A 22,711-nucleotide genomic window follows, 5' to 3' on the forward strand; every position below is an offset into this window, starting at 1 on the left:
TCCAGTTGGCGTCATAGAGCACCAGAGCGCAGTAACACTCTTCAGCCTACTTAGTCCATGCTGAACCATTATTCTGCCTGGTGCCCTTGACCTGCTTCTGGACCTTAACCTTCCATAAACCTTTCAGCCACGTATTTATCAAAACATCTCTTAAATGTAAGAACTGATCCCCCGTCCACCACTTCCACTGGTAGCTTGTTCCATGCTTGTAACATGCTCTAAGTGAAAAAGCTCCCCCTCAGTTTGTCCTTAAATATATCATCATTCACCTTTCGTGTATGACCCAACCTCAGGGCAAAAAGTCTGGATGTATTTACCCTACCTATACCCTTCATAATTGTTTACCTCTATCAAGTCTTACCTCATTCTCCTGTGCTCCAGGGGAAAAAACCCTAACCTATTCAAATTTTCCTAATAACTTCTGTCCTCAAGTCCCAGCCACATTCCTGTAATTTTTTTTTCCTGTTATCCCAGTCTTATTGGTATCTTTCCTGTATGTAGCTGGTCACAAGAGCACACAGTACTTCAAATTTGATCTCACCGAAATTTTACACAGATTCAACATAACATCTCAGCTCCTAAACTCAGTACTCTGATTTATGAAAGCCAGTGTGCCTAAAACTCCTTCTATGATTGTATCTACCCGTGATGCCACTTTCAAGGAATGCAGGATCTGTGTTCCCAGACCTCTGTTATATCACTCTCTGGTAGCCTACTGTTCACTATGTCAATCTTCCCCTGGTTATCTGTCCAAAGTGAAACATCTCACTTGCCTGAATTAAATTTCAGTGCCATTTTTCAACTCATTTTCCCAGTTGGTCCAGATCACTAAAAGCTTTGACAGCTTTCCTTACTGTCCACTATGCCCCCAATCTTGGTGTTGTCTGCAAATTTGCTGATCCAATTTAACATATTAGTCAGCCTGATCATTGATATAGATAACAAACAACAATAAACCCAACACTGATCCTTGTGGCACACCATTAGGAACAGGCCTCCAGATAGAGAGGTAACCTCATCCTGAATGCAAAGTTGAACCTTTTGGACCAGTCTCTCATGCAGGATTTTGTCAATGGCCTTGCTAAAGCCCATATAGATAAAGTTCATGGCCTTTCCTTCATCAATATTACTATTAACCTCAAAAAATTCTAAAAGATTGTTTATAGATGACCTGCCATGCAGAAAGCCATGATAACTATCCATAATCAGGCCCTGTCTATTCAAATACTTATATATCCCAACCTTTAAATGGAAAAGCCTGCAAAAAGTGATGGATTTGGCACTGTCCATCACGGGTAAAGCCTTTCTCATCATTCAGTATATCTACGTGGAGCGCTGTCACAGGAAAGTAGTATTCATCATTAAGTACCCCCACCATCCAGGCCAAGCTCTCTTCTTACTGGCATCATTAGGAAGGTACAGGAGCCTTAGGACTCACACCACCAGGTTTATGAACAGTTTTTATCCTTCAGCTCTCAGGTTCTTGAACCAGAGGGGCTAACTTCATTCAACTTCATGTGCCCCTTCACCGAACTGTTCCCATAATCTACGGACTCACTTTCAAGGACTCTTAATTTTATATTCTTGATATTTATTGCTTTTTAAAAAAAATATTTGCACATTGATTGTTTGACTGTCCTTTGGGAAGTGTCTTTAACTGATTCTATTGTGTAGCAATTACTGCTTCCCTGGGCAGAGAACTCCACAGATTTACTACTCATGGGCAAAATCAGTTCCTCCTTATCTCCATCCTGAATCTACTCCTGAGTCTTGAGGCTCTGTCCTCTAGTTTTAGCCTCACCTACTCCTGGAAACAACTTCTCTGCCTCTGTATTTGTTATGGTCTGGTCTGGAGCCCGCATTCCGGATCTTGATCCGGTCCACGGACTCTGGGTCTTGTAGCCATCCCCCCTTTCACCCTTGAGCCCAATTAGTCACACCTGTGGATCATCGTGGTTTGTTGAGGCTCAAGGAGGCGCACCTGATGCCCATCGGCTGGCGGTGTATATAGGGGGTTTTGGGACTGAGTGGAGTTGGGGCGGTCATCCGGTTGCCCTGGCTTGAAGTTCCCCTCGTTAAAGACGAGTTCTTTGAGTAAGTCTGGTAGTCACCCTGGACCTAGTTCCTTTCCTATCCCTCGCCTCCATCGGGCAAGCCTGGCCGGACTGCCATTGCCTGGCGGGGGACTCTGCCCCTTTCCATCCCTCAGTGCCAATGGGTTGTGCCCCGCAACCTGCTCAGGCCCCCGTGTTCCTGCCTGGGAGGTCTGGACCCTGCCTAGGAGTTATGCGGCCTGCCCAGAGCACTCTGCCCCTACCTATCCATCGCTGCTGATGGGTTGTGCCCCACAACCTACCCAGGTGTCCTGTGACCTGCCCAGGACCCTGTGTTCCTGCCCAGGAGTTATGCAGCCCACCCAGTGAACTCCAGGATCCTGCCTTGCCTGAACTCTGGGATCCTCCCGGAACCCCAGAATCACCTTGACTATCACGTCCCTCACACACACCACGGTCACCACATCTTGTCTATTGTTTAGTTGTTCCCATCCTGCCCCTAGTACTTCAGTGCCTGTGTCCTGCACTTGGGTCCAGCCTCCTGTCCCCTTACGACAGTATTATCTATTCCTCTATTTTAAGATTTCCTTTCATTTTTCTGGATTCCAGTGAGTAGGGTCCCAGATGATTAAATCTCTCCACATAGGCTGACCTCCTCAAAATAAATTCCATGGTAGTATATGGTAATACATACATAGATAATAAATGTACTTTGAACTCTCCTCCAAAAATCAACTTGTGCACCTTTGCATTGCCTCTAAAGCCTGCATATCTTTTCTCAAGGAAATGGTATGCAGTGCTCTAAGCACAGCCTAACCAGTACCCTGTACAGTTGCAGCATAACCTCCCTGCTCTTAAATTCAATCATTTTAGCAATTAAGGCTAACATTCATTTACCTTCTTGATAACTTGTTACACATGCAAAGTAATCTTTTGCATTTCATGCACAATCGCTCCCAAATCCTTCTGCATGATAGCATGCTGCAATCTTTCACTATTTAAATAATTGATATTCTATTTTTTTCCTTTCAAAGTGAATAACCTTGCACTTACCAACAATGTACTCAATCTGCCAGATCCTTGGCCACTCACTTAATTCATCTATGCATCCAACTAACAATTCGCTTTTCCACTCAGTTTAGTGTTATCAGCAAACATACATATGCTACACTCAGACTCCTCTTCCAAATCATTAATGTATATTGAGAACAGTCCAGCACCAATCCTGCAACACTCCACTCTCCACTGATCGATAATAAGAGAAATACCGATTTATCCCATTGCCTTCTATTGGGTAAACAATCCTCTATCCATGTCAATACATTACTCCAAACTCGATGTATCTTTATCTAATGGATGAATCTTTCATCCAGCACCTTATCAATGCCTTCTGGAAATCCAAGTATAATATCCATCAGTTGACTATGATCCTCTCCTCATGTCTTGCTGATCTGTTTAGGCTTTCCAGCATTTCTGTTTTTATTTCAGATATCCATCTATAGTATTTAGAATTTAAACTAATATAGGAATGGGACTCAGTTTTAGCTACAGAGTCCCATTCCTGCATCTACATTATGTTCCCTTTGGATACACTCTTTATTTCTTTCTAATTTGACACTAATTCATTCATTCTTCACCATTTTCTCCTGACACTTAATGTTTCAACTGATCTGGTTGAAGGAAAACTTTGATCCCATCATTCACTAAAATCCCAATCCCTGCCATACCTTTATCAGATCACACTTTGAGCAACTTACTAGTTAAATATTTTAACTTGGGGGAAATTAAAACAGCCCTATTAGCATAGGCAGGCATTTTAAAAGGCAATTTTCTTGTTTGAGAGCATAGCTGATATTGTCACTGCAGTTTCAGTATAATTATAGAATCTTGACTTCTGTAATTGATACATTACCCATAATATTGTGTGTTTGTTAAATCACATTTTACCATCTTGTGTGTTTGGATTCACAGATGAAGCTCTGATTAATTCACTGAAACATCTTCATCAGAATAAAATCAACCCATGCATACCACAAATGTTGAAACGGTTAAATTATTACATAGAAATGAATCTACGACAATGAAAAGGTCAGTTAAATGCTACATCTTCGTGGTGTTATGGCCCTATGAATTAAGTAAAGAATATTTAATTGAGGAGTTAATGGTAAAGTGAGATTTAACTGCAAAGTCACCTAATGCATTAAGAAAAATGTGACTTACCTCTCACAATGTTAATTATAGTCTGGTTATTAATAATATTAATAATAGTTACTGAATAAGCAGTAACTGAAGATGAAGCTGAACCTATGATAATCTGTAATACCTGAGTAATATAGAAACCAATGCTTATGTGAATGAAACTGTGAATGCCACTACACTAAAGGACAGTAATTATTTTCTATTTTTTTTTAAGACTGCTGGATTTAACTTAACAGATTTGCTCCTGTGCAGGCACAAACTATTATTTTGCCATCTGTCAGACATCCCTTACATTGCTGTGTTCTCATTGGATATTCTGTTATTATTCCAGAGTCAAAGTCTTGCTTGTGTTTCTTTCATGCAAACAGCAGCCTCTTTAAAAACTCCAAAAGGGATAAAGTCATCTATTCTCCATCTCTTGATAACAGACATTGGCCAGATAATACCTTGGTTGATTTTGGCATTAGCACAGAACATTCACGTTTTTTTTTACATTCTGTATGTTTGGATAGAAAAGTGCACATGCAGGGGAGCCAAGATGTAATTGCTTAACCCAGCAGTTCTAGGAAATGAATGAAAATTTACAGTTTAATCTGAAACACTTGTTGATTGATTTTTCAGTAATTTGTTATTTAAGATTATGTGTTCTTTCAAGGCTGCATTCCAAAGCACAGAACACACCACCAGTTGTTTACCTTGACTGATAATCTTCTGTAATCTACAAAATTTTATTATGAATCTTTATATTGCCAGAGCTCTGAAAAATGAATAATGTCTGCATAACGCAATGTTAATCTACCTATTACTTAAATAATATAAATGCTTAGTATCCCATTAGTTATGATGGAGTATGGACTTCAGTTGTAAGACAGTGCTTATGTGTTTATTATTTGCAGTTTTTGTTCCTAGCATAGAATAAAAATGTCTCTCTTCCTTCATCAAGTTAGTTGTTGGTGTAGAATAACTATTTGAATTACATCATGAAGAAATTGACGGCTAACTGCAATGCGAAGGATTGAATTCTGAAGTTAGTTTGAATAATAAGAAATAGTTGATCCAGGGTCAGAACAGTAGACATATGATTTTGCTTCTCTGACTGTGGAAGTATATGAAGCAGGAAAGCCATACATTTACTCCTTTCCCCTGTTGTAAAGCTGACACGAGACTAATGCTTTAGTCCATTTTTCCAAAATCCCATGCTTGGAATTCAATTGGTTTCTCGAGCTATTATTCTCTCACCTGATGAAAGTTCCTAATCACAAATTCTGGTTATACGGGGACTACATTTTCAATTGGATTCAGCCATCATTAGTGGGCATATATGGATGTGGGCCTTATGTTTGCCTGCTTCAAAGAGCAAGAATATACAGTATGATGCTTACTTTCAATATGGGGGAAGAGCAAACAAACCAGCCATTTTCTTTGCATAAGAGAGCCAATTAATTGTTTTTGATGCCTCTATTTGTTAGATGACCAGTGTTGGAAATGGAATCAAGTAATACCCATCTCATTGGATACATTTGTCTCCAGTATTATCCCCTACTGTAGAAGCAGATGGACCTCAGAACTGAGCACATTTCTTCACTCATGACTCTTGTAAGTTACTGGTTGAAGACCTGACTTTTTAAAGACAATCAGGTCTTGGTAATTTCTGAACAAGTTGCACTGTTTTTCTGCTATTATTCATAGAATCCAGGATACTGTGTTGGCTCCCTAGTGTCAGGGTCAAAGATATCTCCGAGTAGGTACAGGGCATTCTGAAAGGGGAGTGGGGGCATCCACAGGCCATGATCCATATTGATATGAATGATTTGAGCTGGAAGAGAAACAAGTGCTGCAGAGAAAATGATGGGGTTAGGCAAATAGTTACAAACCAGGCTCTCAAGGGTCATTGTCTTGGGATTACTGCCTGTGCTGTGTAGTAAGTAAGGGTTACACTGAAACTGGAGGGGCCACAATATCCTTGCAAGAAAGGTGTTACGTGGGAGGATTTAAACTAGTGTGGCAGTGAGAGGGGGAGCAGGGTTGGTGGGTTTGAATACAGGATTAGTAGACAACCGATGGAGATTTCAGGGGAAGGTTTTATTGCAGGAAAGATTCTAGCATGGGTAAAAGTAGTGACTGATTGTCAGGAGGCAGAATATGGAAATAAAGGGAGCCTTTTCTTGCAGGCTGCTGATGACTAGTGGTCTGTGTTGGGACCAATTCTTCTTTTGTTATATGCTGATGATTTGGGTGATGGAATTGATGGCTTTGTTGCAAAGTTTGCAGATGATATGGAGATAGGAGGAGATGCAGGTAGTTTTGAGGAAATAGTGAGACTACAGAAGGACTTGGATTAGGAGAATGGACAAAGAAGTGGCAGATGGAAATGCTGTGTCAGGAAGTGTATGGTCATGCATTTTGGTAGAAGAAACAAAAGGATTGACCATTTTGTAACTGAAGAGAAAATCCAAAAAAATGCAGCACAAAGAGATTTGGGAGTCCTTGTGCAGGATTCCCAGAAGGTTAATTTGCAGGTTGAGTCTGTGGTGAGGAAGGCAAATGTGATGTTAGCATTCATTTCAAGAGGACTAGAACATAATCGCAAGGACGTAATGTGGAGACTTTGTAAAGCACTGATGAGACCTTACTGGGAGTATTGGGAATAGTTCTGGACCCATCTTAGAAAAAATATGCTGAAACTGAAGAGGTTCACAGAAATGATTACAGGATTGATTGGCTTGTTATATAAAGTACTGGGCCTGTATTCACTAGAATTCATAAGAACAAGGGGTGATCTTATTGAAACCTACTGGATATTGAAAGTCCTTGAAAGAATAGATGTGGAGAGGCTGTTTCCTATGGTAGGAGGATCTAAGACCAGAGGACACAGCCTCAGAATAGAGGAACACCCATTTAGAATGGAGATGAGGAATTTATTTAGTCAGAGAGCGGTGAATCTGTGGAATTCTTAGTTATAGGCGGCTGTGGAGGCCAAGTCTTTCTGTTTAAGGCAGAGGTTGATGGTAAGGGCATGAAGGGATACGAGGAGAATGCAGGAGATTAGAGCAGAGAGGAAAATTGGATTGGTCATGATGAAATGGCATACTTGATAGGCCCAAATGGCCTAATTCTGTTCCCATCTCTTATCAATATTAAATATGTCTAATGAAAAAAAACAGGCAGAACTAAGATAATGAACATGGTAGTAATGATAATCAATGCATTTCCTTTAATGCAAGAAATACACTGTGGCCATTATAGAAACTTTGTTGAGAAAAAGGCAGGACTAGCATTTCAATATGGCAGTGTATAGATGTTTCAGGAGTGACAGTGAAGGGTATACAAGAGATAGGGGAGTTGTATTACTGATTAGGGAGAATTTCACTGTTGCACTAAGTGAGGACGCCAATGAAGGTGTCAGGTTAGATCAGGTTACAGTAGGACTCAAGTGCAGACCAATGAATGCTCTTTTACCAGGATTTATTAGGGAGCACAAGGGCAACAGTCTTTCAAAAACAGGAGGCAGGCACAAATCCAGAATGGCAGATGGAGGTCTTACTTGGGAAAGGCAGTCCAGCAAGGGCAGACAATCCAGAGCACACAGGCAAAAATCAGGTTCCAAAACATGCAAAATCAGTTGGCAGCAGTCACAATGGCAGGCTGGAATAACTCAGGTCAGAGCTGAGACAAACTAGCAGAGAATGTGAGTCAAGGCAGGGTTTAAATGGACCGGGTAATGAGTGAAAACAGAAACAGGTGGGTGGTAGTGAGGAGATAAGTGGGTAATTGGCACGTCCAATAAGGAAGGGGGCTGGATCAAAACCCACATGGCCAGGTGAAAGAATGCAGAAATTAAGGGCTGTCATGATCCAGATCAGCAGAGGCCCTTTGACCCAGTGTTCAGGCCAGATCCTTAACAGAAGGCTTACCCAGCAAGGCTGTATACAAAGAACCTAGGAGAAAGGAAGGTGCAATCACTATGGTAGAGTCTTCAATCACTTATACTTTAGGCCTCCCAGGAATTAGAGGGACAGATATACAGGTAGAGCATGGAAAAGTGTAAATTAACAACATTATTCTAGTGGGTGATTTTAACATTCTCAGTATTGACTGAAACTCCATTCCTTCCAGGAGCTTAGATGAGCCATAATCTGTTAGAAGCACCAAGAAGGGTTCCTTAAAACAATATGCAGATAATCCAATTAGGGATGGGGCCTATTAAACCTGATATTAGAATGAACTTGACTAAGTGATTGAAGTTTCAGTGGGTGATCATGTTGGGAGTAGTAATCGTAGATTGTTGTGGGCAAGGATAAGCTAGTGAAACTACTAAATTGGAGAACTTTATGCACCAGGATTAGGAAAGGACCAGAGAAAGTAGAATAGAAGCCACTGTTTGAGGACAAATTCACAAATAACATGTGGCAATCCTTTAAAGGCTAGTTGGTTAGAATTTAAAACCAGTATGTTCCTATGTAGATGAAACATAAAGATCACAGGGTTCAGGACTTTGGTTGCCAACGGATAATTTTAAGTTTTGTCAAGGGGAAAAAAGCTCATGTAAGATTTAGGAGTTGAAATCAGACAAGATCCTTGAGGAACAGAAATAAAGCAGAAAACAATAAATTAAGAGGACTAAATTAAGATAGACATTTTCCTGGATAAAAATGGCATTAGCGGATACGGTGAGTGAGCAGGTAAGTGGACATGAGGCTAGGTTTAGATCAGCCATGTGATCTCCTGGGCCAGTTTTCGATAGCCTGGATGGGTCGGAACGGAATTTTTCAGATTTTTTCTCCTCAATTGGCAAATCGTTCCCCCCCCCCCGCCCCGGGTGATCACATGGGTTTGGGCGGGATGAATAATAAAATAAAATGGGTGGCATGGTGCCCTGTTGATTGGCACTGTTGCCTTATGGGATTCGGTGATAACTAGAGTTAAGATTGGATCAGCCATGATCTTGTTGAATGGCGGAGCAGGCTTGAGGGGCCGATTGGCCTACTCCTGCTCCTATCTCTTATGTTCTTATGTAAAAGGGCAATACAATATCCTAGGGAAGTAGGATTAAGCACAATCCCAAGCCTAGTTATATTACGAGCAAGAGGGTAGTTACAAAAAGGGTAGGTCCACTCAAGCACAAAGGGAGGAATTAATGCTTGAGCCAGTGGAAGTTGGTATGGTTCTTAATGGGTACTTAACATCAGTTCGCCAAGGAGAGAGCATAGAGATAGTGAAAGCAAGAAGCATTTTTAATATCCTGGCATATATCAATATTAAGGAAAAGGAGCTGTTGGTAATTTTGAACAAAATTAATGTAGCTGCCCCCAGGGACTAATGGGATCTATCTCAGGCTAGTGAAGGAAGTGAGGGTGGAGATTGTTGGCCTTGACGAAGACCTTTGCATCCGCTTTAAGCTCAGGCAAGGAGTCAGAAGACTGGAGAATAGCCAATGTCTCTTCATTTGCAAAAAAAAAGGCAATAGGGACAGATCAAGAAATTATAGGTCAGTGGGCATTACGTCAGTAATAAGGAAATTATTAGAGAAGGTTCTTAGGCCTTATTCGCATTTGGAAAAGCATGCAACTACAAACATTTGTAATAGGATAGTCAGTAAAGCTTGATGCTGGGGTGGAACGATAGACAAATTTGATTTTAATTATTTGAGGATGTGACAAAAATCATCAATAAGGACAGAGCAGTGGATGTTGCCTAAATGGACTTAAGTAAAGCCTTTGACTGGTTCAGAAGGTTAAGTCACATAGAATCCACAATGAGTTGGTAAATTGGATCCAATATTGGTTTGGTCATAAAAGATAGAAGGTAGTAGTAGAAGGGTGTTTTTGTTACAGGAGGTTTGTGACCAGTGTTCCCCAAGGATCAGTGCTAGAATCTCTGTAGATTGTACTATATAACGTCCAAAAAACAAAAGACCTGATTGTGAACTACACGCTCAACCTGATCAACATCAATGGGTCTGCAGTTGAGAGGGGGAGTAGTTTCAAGTTGCTCAATATACACATCGCCAATGATCCCACCCGAACTGTATACTCCAGCTTTGTGGCAAAAAAAACAGAAGTGTCTCTACCACCTCAGGTGACTGAGGAGTTCAGCATGGGCCCCCAAATCCTAAAGAACTTCTACGGGAGCCCCAGAGAGAGCATCCTGGCTGGTTATACCACTGTACAACTTTTAATATCTATGTACCTTTGTCTCATCACTGTTATGTAATATGAAATATGCATTTCTTGTGTAATGGTCACTATTTGTACATCACAATTGTTTCACTTTTAAATTGACAAATAAAAATACTTGCAACTTTTTGTATTTTGATCTAGAATAATCACTAAAAGATTTCTACCAATAAAATAAGACAATGAGGCAGACAAGTGGCTCAAGCTGTTTTTACAAATATACCTAATTTCCAACACCTCCCCAATAGCTCTAGCAAACCTGCCCACAAGGATATAGGACCCCTTCAGGTTCAGGTGTATCCTGTCTGTTTTGTACATGTCATATCTTCCCCAGAAGAGATCCCAATGATCCAGAAGTCTGAAACCCTTCCCCTTGCACCAATTCCTCAGCCTCTTAATCATCTTTATTATCATCTTATTGCTGCCCTGACTAGCATGTGGTATTGGGAGTAATCCAGAGATTATAAACTTGAAGCTCCTGTTCTTCAGTCTCCCCCCTAACTGCCTATACTTACTGCGCAGGTCCACTTCCCCCTTTCTACCATGCCATTAATGCCAATGTACACCACGACCTCTGGCATCTCACCCTACTTCTTGAGAATCTTCTGCAGCCACTGTGAGACATCCTGGACCCTAGCACCTCGGAGGCAACACACAATCCTTCTCTTTTGCAGCCACAGAATCTGCTGTCTGTCCCACTAACTATTGAGTCTTCTATCAAGACTGCTGTGCCTGACTTTACTCTTCCCTGCTGAGCCTCGGAGCAGGCCATAATGCCACTGTCTTGGTTGTTGCTGCTGTGCCTTTGTACATCATACCCCTAGCCATATACAAAGGGGCGTACTTATTGCTGAGGGGAATGGCCGTAGGGGAACCCTGCACTGAGTAGTTACTGCTATTACTTCTCAGGCTGATCACCCATCTACAATATGAAGTGCACACTCTGGGTGTCATTGTGGTGAACTACATATACCTGATATACCTGTCTGGACATGCCCCCCCCCCCCCCCCCCCCCCAGCTGACTGCTCCTGTGGCTCCTCCCACGGACCCCGGTAGAAAGGTGATTGGAGACACTGCCCCGGCCTCAGTCTCCAGGGTGCAGTGTGGTGGTCAATTGCTGCTTGTTCTTTCTTCCAGCCAATAAAAGCCTATATCTCGCCTCACGTCTCCAAGAGTTATTGATGGTGCATCAGTCATCACATCAGTAAAAGACTCATCTATGATGTTTTTAGCCTTGCAAATGGTCCTGAGGGGATACAACTCCAGCTCCGGTTCCTTGACTTTGTTGGTCATGAGCTGATTTTGGGTGCATTTCCTGCAGATGTAGTCTTCAGCGAGATTGTTAGGTAACCTGAAATCCCATATCTCACAGGAAGAACATCCCGCTAGCTGAACTACCATCTTGCATAAACTTATTTTGCCACTAATTTGTCAAACTTAAGTTCTAGCCTATGCCTGTTCTTGCGAAAGCATGTTGAGCCAAAGCCTGACCATTCTAACACTAGGCCAATCCTGTGCAGATTGGTGATAACATATCCTCCTCGCTGACGATCAACACTGGTGCACCTCAGGGGTATGTGCTTAGCCCACTGCTCTACTCGCTATATACACATGACTATGTGGCTAGCCATAGCTCAAATACCATCTATAAATTTGCTGATGATACAACCATTGTTGGTAGATTCTCAGGTGGTGACGAGAGGGCATACAGGAGTGAGATATGCCAACCAGTGGAATGGTGCCGCAGCAACAACCTGGCACTCAATGTCAGTAAGACGGAAGAGCTGATTGTAGACTTAAGGAAGAGTAAGACGAAGGAACACATACCAATCCTCATAGAGGGATCAGAAGTGGAGAGTGAGCGGCTTCAAGTTCTTGGGTGTCAAGATCTCTGAGGATCTAACCTGGTCCCAATATATCGATCTAGTTCTAAAGAAGGCAAGAAAGCAGCTCTATTTCATTAGGAGTTTGAAGAGATTTGGCATGTCAACAAATACACCCAAAAACTTCTATAGATGTACCATGGAGAACATTCTGATAGGCTGCATCACTGTCTTGTATGGAGGGGATACTGCAAAGGACCGAAAGAAGCTGCAGAAGGTTGTAAATCTAGTCAGCTCCATCTTGGGTACCAGCCCACAAATTACCCAGGACATCTTCAGGGAGTGGTGTCTCAGAAAGGCAGCGTCCATTATTAACGACGTCCAACACCCAGGACATGTTTTTTCTCACTGTTATCATCAGGTAGGAGGTACAGAAGCCTGAAGGCACACACTCAGTGATTTAGGAACAGCTTCTTCCCCTTTTCCATCTGATTCCTAAATGGACATTGAATCTTTGGACATTACCCGACTTTCTTTTTAAATATGTAGTATTTCTGTTTTTGCACGTTTTTTTAAATCTATTCAATATATGTATACTGTAATTGATTTATTTGATTATTTATTATTTTTATGTTATTTATTTCTCTCTCTCTTCTGTATTATGTATTGCATTGAGCTGCTACTGCTAAGTTAACAGATTTCTTGTCACATGCCGATGATAATAAATCTGATTCTGATTCCAATAATGACCACAGCTTAAACTTCTCTTCTTTTTATTTGCCCTTGATAACTAACCCTAGTTACTATTAACCCTAGGAATTTCCTGCTCTGCAAACTAGTCCCAACAGGTCCCTCTTGCTTTTTAAAACTGGCCCATAAAAGGTCCACAAGGAAATGTCTCCAACTGACTCCAAAATCTCCCGCTCCACAACCAACCCCGACAGACTCTGCCTGCTTTTTAAAAATGGCACCTAAACTCCACAAGCAACTCTCTCCAACTGTGAGGGAGATGCAAAGAATCTGCAAAGGAGCAAATATAAGTTAAATGAGTGGGCAAATCCATCAAGAAAGCCAATCTCCCTTCCATGAGCTCGGCCAATGTTTTCCACTATATTAGGAAAGCAATGAATATAATCAAAGAACCCTACACCCCTCCACCCCACTCCAACCCTGGACATTTTCTGTTTCTCCCCCTTTCATCATGAAGAAGACACAAAAGCTTTAAAATACACATCAGCAGGTTCCAGGCCAGACTCTAACCTGCTGTCATAAGACTCTGGAACAGTTCTTTTGTACAATAAAGATGAACTTTTGACCTCACTATGCACCATGTCAGGGCTCTTGCATCTTATTGTCTACCTGAATTGCATTCTATATCTGTGACACTATGTTCTACATTCTGCTTTTCTTTTTGTACTAATGTTTCAAAATGATCTGTAAAAAGGTATGCAAAACAAAGCTTTTCTCTGTATCTTGGTACATGTGACAATAATAAACCAATTAACATTAATGTGAGAAAACTGAGGTTATCACTTTGGTAGGGAAAACAGAAAACTGTTTAAAAGTAAAGCGACAACAGATTGCTGCTGTACAGAGGGATTTGGGTTTTGTAAGGAAAGCTAGCATGCAGTCTAAGCAAGTGATAAAAGCTATTAAATGTTGTTCTTTATTGTGAAAGAGTCAGATATAAAATTATGTAATTTTTTCCAAACAGCTGTTTAGTTGAATTGGTGAGATTATACCTGAAGTGCTGTAAACAGTTTTGGTCTCCGTATTTTACTGAGGATACAGATACAAGTAGTTCATACAATGTTTAATCAGTTGTGTGCTGGGATGAAAGTATAATCTTATGAGGAATGGCTGAGCAGATGAAGCTTGTGTTCATTACTGTTTAGAAGAATGAAGTAATCTTATTGAAATCAATAAAATTCTGGCAAGGCTTGACATGGTAAAGAGTCACCTAAGATGGAGATGAGGAGGATTTTCTCTCAACAGTCATGAATCTTTGGACCTTCTGCAGAGAGCTGTGGAGGCCAAATCATGGAATATGTTGAAATTAGAGATTGACAGGTCTTGGTTTATGTGGGACAAAGGATTATGTGAAAGAGGAAGAAAAATAGAGGCACAAACAAATGAGATTGTGAAGATGCTGGAATTCTAGTGCAATACAGGAGGAACTCAGCAGGTCAGACAACATCTATAGAGAGGAATAAGCAGTTGACGTTTTCAGCTGAGACCTTTCATAAGATCCTGCTGCTTAACCTGCTGAATTCTTCTAGGAAAGTATAGCTTGAGGCCAAGTTTGGGGCAGTCATAATTTTATTAAATGGCAGAGCAAACTTAAGGAACCATACATCCTACTGCTACTCTGATTCCAATGTTCTGATATGATGCAGCTAATTTTAGGATCATGACATTTAGCAGAGAGTTTAAGCTACTTATGAAATAGACTGAATAATCTTTCTTGTGAAGAAAAGCATTTCAGGATGTATATTGTATACATTTCTGACATTAACTGTACCTTTGAAACTGCTAACAAACTCTATAACTATTAAAATGTTTTTGTTTTTAAAACTTGCTCAGATGAAGAATATTGAAAATAAGGATTTCTAATATAAAAAGTTTATTTATGCTGTTTTATCTTCTACCCCAATGTGTCCCTAGCTTTATTTCCACGTTCCCTATAACATTTTATAATTTCATTAAAAACAGTGCTTTTTGTTTCTTGCTTTTTTTGCTTTAGCATTCATTAGTGTGATTGGCTGCTCAAACTGCTTGATGATGACACAAGTGCTAGTTACCATGGATAATAGCAGCAGACATTAGTACATGCAAAAGAATTACTACAAAGATGGCTGGATCTTAGAAAGATTTCTCGACAATCGATACCATGCCATTGACTGTAGGTGAATGCTGCATGAATTCTCGTTATAGAAACATCCTTCGGTCAGCATGCTCTTCTGTTGCTAACTTATAAGTCGAGGTTCCCTGGTGAAATGAATTATCAGTACAAGTCCAAGCTAATGTTATGTCCAGACAAATTGTATGGTTCACTGGAGCTTAGATGAATAAGAGGGGATCTCATTGAAATTTACAAAATTCTATAAGGGCTAGACAAAGTGAGCATAGGGAGTATGTTTCCCCTGGCTATGACAACAAGAATAAAGTGCCATATCTCAGGTTACAAGGCAAGAGATTTGGAAATGAGATGAAGAGAAATTTCTTTCCTAGAGTACAGTGACATTATGGAATTTGCAAACATAGAAGACTGCAGAGGTGAAATGGCTAAATATCATTATAAAGGAGATATACTGCAAATTTTGAAATGCAAAGACATCAATAGCTTTGGTGACTGCTTTGCTGAGCACCTCCACTTTGTCCGCAAAAAAATAGAATTTCCTGGGGCCCAAACATTTTAACTTTTGTCGCCATTTCAGTTCTGATATGCCAGTCCATGGCCTCCTCTTCTGCCACAACGAGGCTACTCTCACGCTGGAGGAGCAGCACCTTGTATTCTGTCTAGGTAGCCTCCAACTTGATGGCATAAACATCAATTTCTCCTTCTGTTAATTTTTTTTCCCTCCCCATTCTCGCTTCTTCTATTCCCCACTCTGGCATCTTACCCTTTCTCCTTACCTGCCTATTACCTTCCCTGGTTACCCTCCCCCTTTTTCCATGATCCACCCTCCTCTCCTATCAGATTCTTTCTTCTCCAGCCCTATCTTCCAACTTCTTACTGTATACTTCCTCACCCACCAGGCTTCATCTGTCGCCTTCTAGCAAGTCCTCCTTCCCCTCCCTCCACATTCTTATTCTGACATCTTCCTCCTTCCAATCCAGTCCTGGTGAAAGGTCTCAGCCCAAAACGTCAACTCTTCTGTTTCCATAGATGCTGTCTGACCTGTTGAGTTCCTCCAGCATCTTCTGTGTTGCTCTGAATTTACAGCATCTGCAAAATCTCTAGTGTTTCTAATGTTTCTTATTTCTCCCTGCCATTCCTATTCAAGTACCCATCCAGATACATTTTAATGTTGTAATTGTACCTGCGTCACCACCTCCTCTGACAGCTTTTCAAGATACTACCATATCTGTAAAATATATACCTCTTAGATTTCCTTTAAATTTCTTTCCTCTCAACTTCAACCTGTACCCTTTAGTTCAATTTTCCGCTCTCCTGGAAAAAAAGCCCTCCTAATTTAATAAACATTTATAAGATAATCCCTCAGCCTCCAGTGAGAATGATCCTAGCCTGTCCTATCACCCCATATAACTACAGACTTCCATTTCTGACTACTTCTTGGTGAATCCCTTTTGCACTCACCCTTGTAGTGTGGTGACCAGAAATGTACCCAATACAATAAGTGCAGTACAACTGCATCCTGATCTCCCAACTCTTAAGCTTTATGCCTCAACCTGTGTGGTGAACTATGTGCCTGTCGGGACACGCCCCCTGCTGACTGCTCCTGTGGCTCCTCCCACAGGCCCCTGTATAAAGGAGATCTGAGGCCTGACGCTCGGCCTCAGTCTCCAGGACATTGTATGATAGACAGTCACTCCTGGTTCCTTCTTCCAGTCAATAAAAGCCGATATCTCGCCTTATGTCTCAGTGTGAGTTATTGATGGTGCATCAACCTGACAAAGGCTTGCATACCAAATGTCTTTTTCAAAAGCCTATCTATCTGTGTTGCCACTTTCTGCAAGCTGTGGACTTACCCTTCAATGTCTCTGTATATCAATGCTCCTCAGGTCCTTATCACTTATTTTGTATGTTCAAACAGAATTTGACTCCCCAAAGTGCATTATCTCATACGTGTAAATTAACTTCCATCTGTTATTGATTAGCCCAATTCTTCAGATAATCTATGTCCTACTGTATCTGTAGACAACTTTCTTGTTTACCACTCGGTAGTGTAGTGGTTAGCACAATGCTTTTTAGTATAGTTGACCCAGTTCAATTCCTGCCACCTCCTGTAAGGAGGTTTTAGGTTCTCCCCATAACCGTGCAGGTTTCTTCCAGGTGTTCTGGTTTCTTCTTGCAGTCCAGAGACATATTGGTTGGTAAGTTGGTTGTCATTATAAATTGTCCCGTGATTAGTCTAGCATTAAACTGGGGGATTGCTGGGCGGCGTTGCTTAAAGAGCCAGAAGGTCCTACTGCATCTCAAAATAATACTCCACCTATTTCCAAATAGTCTGCATATTTACTCATCAAAAGACCTGAATTTTCATCCATCATTTATAAATTATGAACAACAAATATCCCACCACCAAACCTCTTAATCCAGTTGTTACTGATTTCCAATCAGAGCAATACCCACCCATCACTACTCTCTGCCTCCTATCCTAATTTTGGATCCAGTTTGTCAAAATGTTTGTCTAACGAAAATCTACAGAATGTAAAGCGTGTCTGCTTCTCTGCCTTCATCAATTTTCTTAGTTACCTTCTCATAAAAACTCAGAATGTGAGATATGTTCTTCCCTAATCCGTCCCCACATAACCAACTAAACATAAAAAGCAACTCTTTGTGCACCACGTTCTATTCTATAACTCAAACCATGTGCTAATTTGATGCGTTTCTTTTGGAACTCCAGGTGTTAAAGCCGCATTTTTTTCAGGTCACTGGAAGCTGATTGTTTTTGCATATTTAGCAGAAGTAAGCACATAGAGACTTTCAAAAAGATAGACCCAGACATACATTTTTCTCTTATCATCAATAATACCAATGTGGTTAAATCATAATTATCTTCTGATGTGGCCTAGAAAACAACTCAGTTGTGTGAAAGATGCTAAGAAGATAAAATGATTAAAACCAGACAAATCAAACAAACTCTGCAGGTTAGGTGTCATCCATGGAAATGAACTAACAGTCGATGTTTCATCCCATTGTAGCCAAAGCTGTACACAGGACACATTTAAAGCACACGTATTCCTGCTGTCAGTTTAAATCCTTCTCCTTTATATTATGGGACTAATATAATGGTTTGAAGATCTGGCTCACATACTAATCAAGCCACGGTTCGACAGTGGTATATTCAAAATTAATCATTTCAGTTAATGTCCTAGTAATCACCATACCTGAATGTCATCCCTTCCACCATTTAGACCAAGTCTTAGATAGGAGTGCATCGCTACATAATCAAATCAGATCTATCCTAGGTATCATCAGTACAGACTCCAAATCTACAGCACATTACAAGACTTTTGGCCCACAGTGTTGTGCCGGTCAAGCAACCCAAACAAAATTCCTGTTAATTCCCCCAACCCACCCGCTCTCAAGTGATGAATTACTTCATTATCTGTATTGAAAAATTCTTAAAAGAATTGTAAGTAGCAAGAAGACAGGTGTACACTGGTGAGGTAGGGTCACACAATTTCTATTAGAAATGGTTTACGACTGGTTGGTTTGGTCAAACCCTGATAGACACATCTTGTTGCCTGTACTTATGGAAGGAGACTGGAGAGCCAATGTGAACAAATAACTTAGACTTTATCTGCATCAATCTACCTATGGTGAAAACATCTATCTATAAGACCATGATGGTAGGATGGATCATTGTTGGTGTGTGAGGAGATCACGCACTGTCTTCACATTCTCCATTTGTTGTATGGCACTATCACCTTACTAAATTGATAGATTAACAACAAATTTAATAAATTTTAATGACTTGAGTCCATGTGGCAGTGTGGGCCAAAATGGGGAGGGACTCAGGCTTAGATTTTTCTTTGTATTGGCAACGTGTTGGTGCCCCTTTATGTTCTGTGAAAGCAGGCACATTGGCTGGTCTACCTACATTATTGGAACTAACTTGGGGATCCAGATTTGAGTCATGAAAGAGCCACTGAAGGTTAAAGAAAATGTTTTGGAACAGAGGGAGGATCACAGGTATGTGATAAAGGCAATGATTGCTAATCCTAGTCAATTGCCAGCTTGTTTTGAATTTCACCCTCTTGTTGACAGCTGAGGTGTGCTTCTAATGGTGTGAGTTTGCAGTTAGAGTTAATGACAACGTTAGAGAATCTTCTCCTGACCTTGTATTAAACTAAGCTGTTGTACTCATGGTTTTTCAGAGCCATTAAAAGTCTTTTATCTGGTATGTCTCTGTCACTCTCCAGATGTCACACTTTGTTACCAATGTAAAACAATCATAAAAAGAAAGAATTCTAGGGATTTCTGTATGTTTATTAGATGACCTAGAGCCTGAAATTTACAAGCAATTTACTGACCCTTAATTCCTCTCAGGAATTTACAACTGCAATTATATGGGTTCTAATAGTTGCTACTGCAGCACAACCTTAAAAGGTCAAGTTTTGTTAACGTCTAAACATCAGACTATTTTAGACTCAGACTTTCTATGATCAATTGTGTGGTCATTCTAAAGTATATAGAATTTATTCAGTAAGAAATATTATTACAGGTTTCTAAAGATTGTTCAATCAATGGCAATAACGGCCCTTGAAAAAAGATGTGTGAGTTCCCATTCAGACACTTAGTGCTGTCATTTGTAAATACATTGATAAAGTCACAAGAGGAAATACACAGTTTGTATTAGTTTGACTGCTCAGCTTCCGAGTCTCTCAATATTTGTCACGTTCATGTTTTTAACACTTGTAATACAGACAATTATAACCTCAATCAGGTTTCTTATTTTCCATTTCACTTACAAGAACAGAGGAAACAAAATCAATCAGAACCAAACAGAAGCACATTGAATGAATATGATGAACATTTTGTGTTTCTGAAAGAGAAAAGCAGTTATAGCTGATTGTGATCTGGTTTTAGCCCTGGATTTAACACAGTTCCCAGTGTTTGTGTTAACCAAATTGAATCCAGGTGCATATCAGTTTTGAACCTAAATCTCATCAAACAACCTGTCAAACAAATACTGATGACAGAGACTCTAAACAATGTAGCTACTCCAATCGAGACAGGGCATTGCTGACCAGTGAACTATGAGCATTACTGAATATCACAAACCGACAAAGAGCAAAGGCTTTTTGTGACCCAGGACAACTTACTTAATGCCTGCCTCTTTTGTCCTGAATATTGTGACTGTTGGTAACACGCTTGTAAATTCTGTGGGCTATGGGAATCTTCCAATCATTTGTCAAGATGTCAGGCACTAATTCAGTTACCTGATAATCCAAAGTGAAGACTGGATGAAAGAGTGTAGATGGTGAATTCCTGCAAGCTAGTTGATTATGAGAGTATCACAAAGGATCCTGATTTTTTAAAATCATCTTCTGGTTTGGAGCAACTTAATATTTCAGTGGGAGCCTTTAAGACTAACTACCTTTACATAGATGAAGAATAGGCTGGGTATCAGCTAACCTGAATGTTGACATATCACATAGTGAAGCATATTGACTGTGCACTAGGGAAATGTAATAACATTTTGAAAAGGTATTTATCAGACACCATGTATTTGATTGTGACTTCATTAGTATGGGAGATTAGCATTCTATAATCTTATGGAAAGCAGGCACTAAATCAAGAGAAAGGCAGAAAAAAGTACATCAAGAGTCAATAATTTTGAAAAAGGGACACTGATGATATCAAACAAAGGGAAAGTTAAGTGAGTCCTGTAATTGATGCAATGATTTATATATTTCAATCTCTGATAACACATGTAGTAATTGGCTTGATGTCTGTTTTCCACCAATATGCCCCTCCTTATTCTCCTCCTCCTCTTTTTCAGTTAAAGAAGCATATAAGGTGGCTAAGAACAAAAAGGACAAACCTGTTGATTAGAAATGTTTTAGGGATATCAGTAGATAAACAAAGAAATTCTAAAATGATGATAAGGTATGAAACTAAGGCCACAAGAATATGTAGTAAAAGGGTCCTGAGAGCTTTTACAACTTCCACTACCCTAACATCATAATAATGGGCATTTCAAAACAGTCTTGTATGAAAGGGAAGAGACTATCATAATTAAATCTTTGCCTTTAAGGTAAATTCAGGAGAGCCTACCCTGGCAGGAGCATTAAGTAAACATTTTGTGGAGAATATAGTTTGAGAATGGTATCATAGTAGGATATTCAAGTTAATTAATAAGACAGAAAAGAAAATATTGTAATAATTTTAGGAACAAAGTGACATCACATTCTCAACAACAGCCAACATCCCAGGTTTCTTATTAAGAATGTCTGTAGAGATAGGGAGATAATGGATACATAAGTGATGATCTTTCAAATATAGATTCAGGAAAACCTGATAAAACTGGAAGACTATGCATAACACTACTCTTTAAGAGTATCATTAGCAAGGCGGACAAATTTAAAGCATGATCAGTACGTTGAACTATGATGTGATGACCATTACAGAGACTTAGATGACTTGGGGGCAAGAATGGCTGTTGGGTGTGCTAGGCTTGAGATGCTTCAAAAAGGACAGGGAAGGAGGTAGAAAAAAAAGGTAGGGGAGTGACACTGCTAATCAGAGATAGTATCATGGCTGCAGCAAAGGAGTAAGTCTTGGAGGATTGTCTTCTGAGTCATTGTGGGTGATGGTCAAAAACAGGAAGGGGGCAATAATGCTACCCGGTGTTTTTTTTATAGAACCCCACCCCCCCAATAGTAACAGAGACCTCAAGGAGCAGAGAGGGAAGCTGATTCTGGAACAGTGCAATAATAATAGGGTTGTGATGGGTGATTTTAACTTTCCTAATATTGACTGGCATCTCTTTAGAGCAAGGGGATTAGAAGGGGTGGAGTTTGTTAGGTGTGTTCAGGAAGGTTTCCTGATGCAATATGTAGATAGGTCAACGAGGGGAGAGGCTGTACTTGATCTGGTATAGGGAAATGAACCTGGTCAGGTTCCAAATCTCTTGGTGGGAGAGCATTTTGGAGATAGTGATTACAACTCTATCTCCTTTACCATAGTGCTGGAGAGGGATAGGAGCAGACAATTTGGGAAAACATTTAATTGGAGTACAGGGAAATACGATGCTATTAGGCAGGAACTTGAGAACATAAATTGGGAGCAGATGTTCTCAGGGAACTGCATTGCAGAAATGTGGCAAATGTTCAGGGAACATTTGCATGGTGCTCTGCATAGCTATGTTCCATTGAGGCAAGGAAAAGATGCTAGGGTAAAAGAACATAAAGAACATAGTGTGCAAAAGATGTAGAAAATCTAGTTAAGAAGAAAAGCATATTAACGGTTAAAGAAACCAGTTACTCTTAGAGCTCTAGAAAATTATGAGTGCCAGGAGGGAGCTCAAGAATGAAATTAGGAGAGCTTGAAGGGGCTCTGGGAAGGCCTTGGCGAGCATAATTAAGGAAAACACCAAGGCATTTTGCAAGTATGTGAAGAGCAAGTGGATGAGCTGTGTGAGAATGGAACCAATCAGGAGCAAGAGTGGAAATATGTGCATGGAGCCGGAGGAGGTAGCGAAGGTACTTAATGAATGCTTTGCTTCAGTATTCAGCAGTGAAAGTAACCTTGACAATCTGGGG

The 22,711-nt window shown here is 40.3% G+C and overlaps 1 long non-coding RNA gene across 2 annotated transcripts in view; it reads left to right on the forward strand.

The window, feature by feature from the left end:
• The window catches only part of LOC132391644 (uncharacterized), a 33,759-nt gene extending 27,504 nt beyond the window's left edge, over nt 1-6,255 (forward strand). For both annotated transcript variants that reach the window (XR_009511288.1, XR_009511287.1), the window contains exons 2-3: nt 4,026-4,142; nt 5,723-6,255. This is a non-coding gene — a long non-coding RNA (uncharacterized LOC132391644). The remainder of the gene's footprint in view (nt 1-4,025; nt 4,143-5,722) is intronic.
• Nucleotides 6,256-22,711: the final 16,456 nt, after the last annotated feature.

Source organism: Hypanus sabinus, chromosome 3 (genome assembly GCF_030144855.1).
Source record: "Hypanus sabinus isolate sHypSab1 chromosome 3, sHypSab1.hap1, whole genome shotgun sequence".
NCBI classification, from domain to species: Eukaryota; Metazoa; Chordata; class Chondrichthyes; order Myliobatiformes; family Dasyatidae; genus Hypanus; species Hypanus sabinus.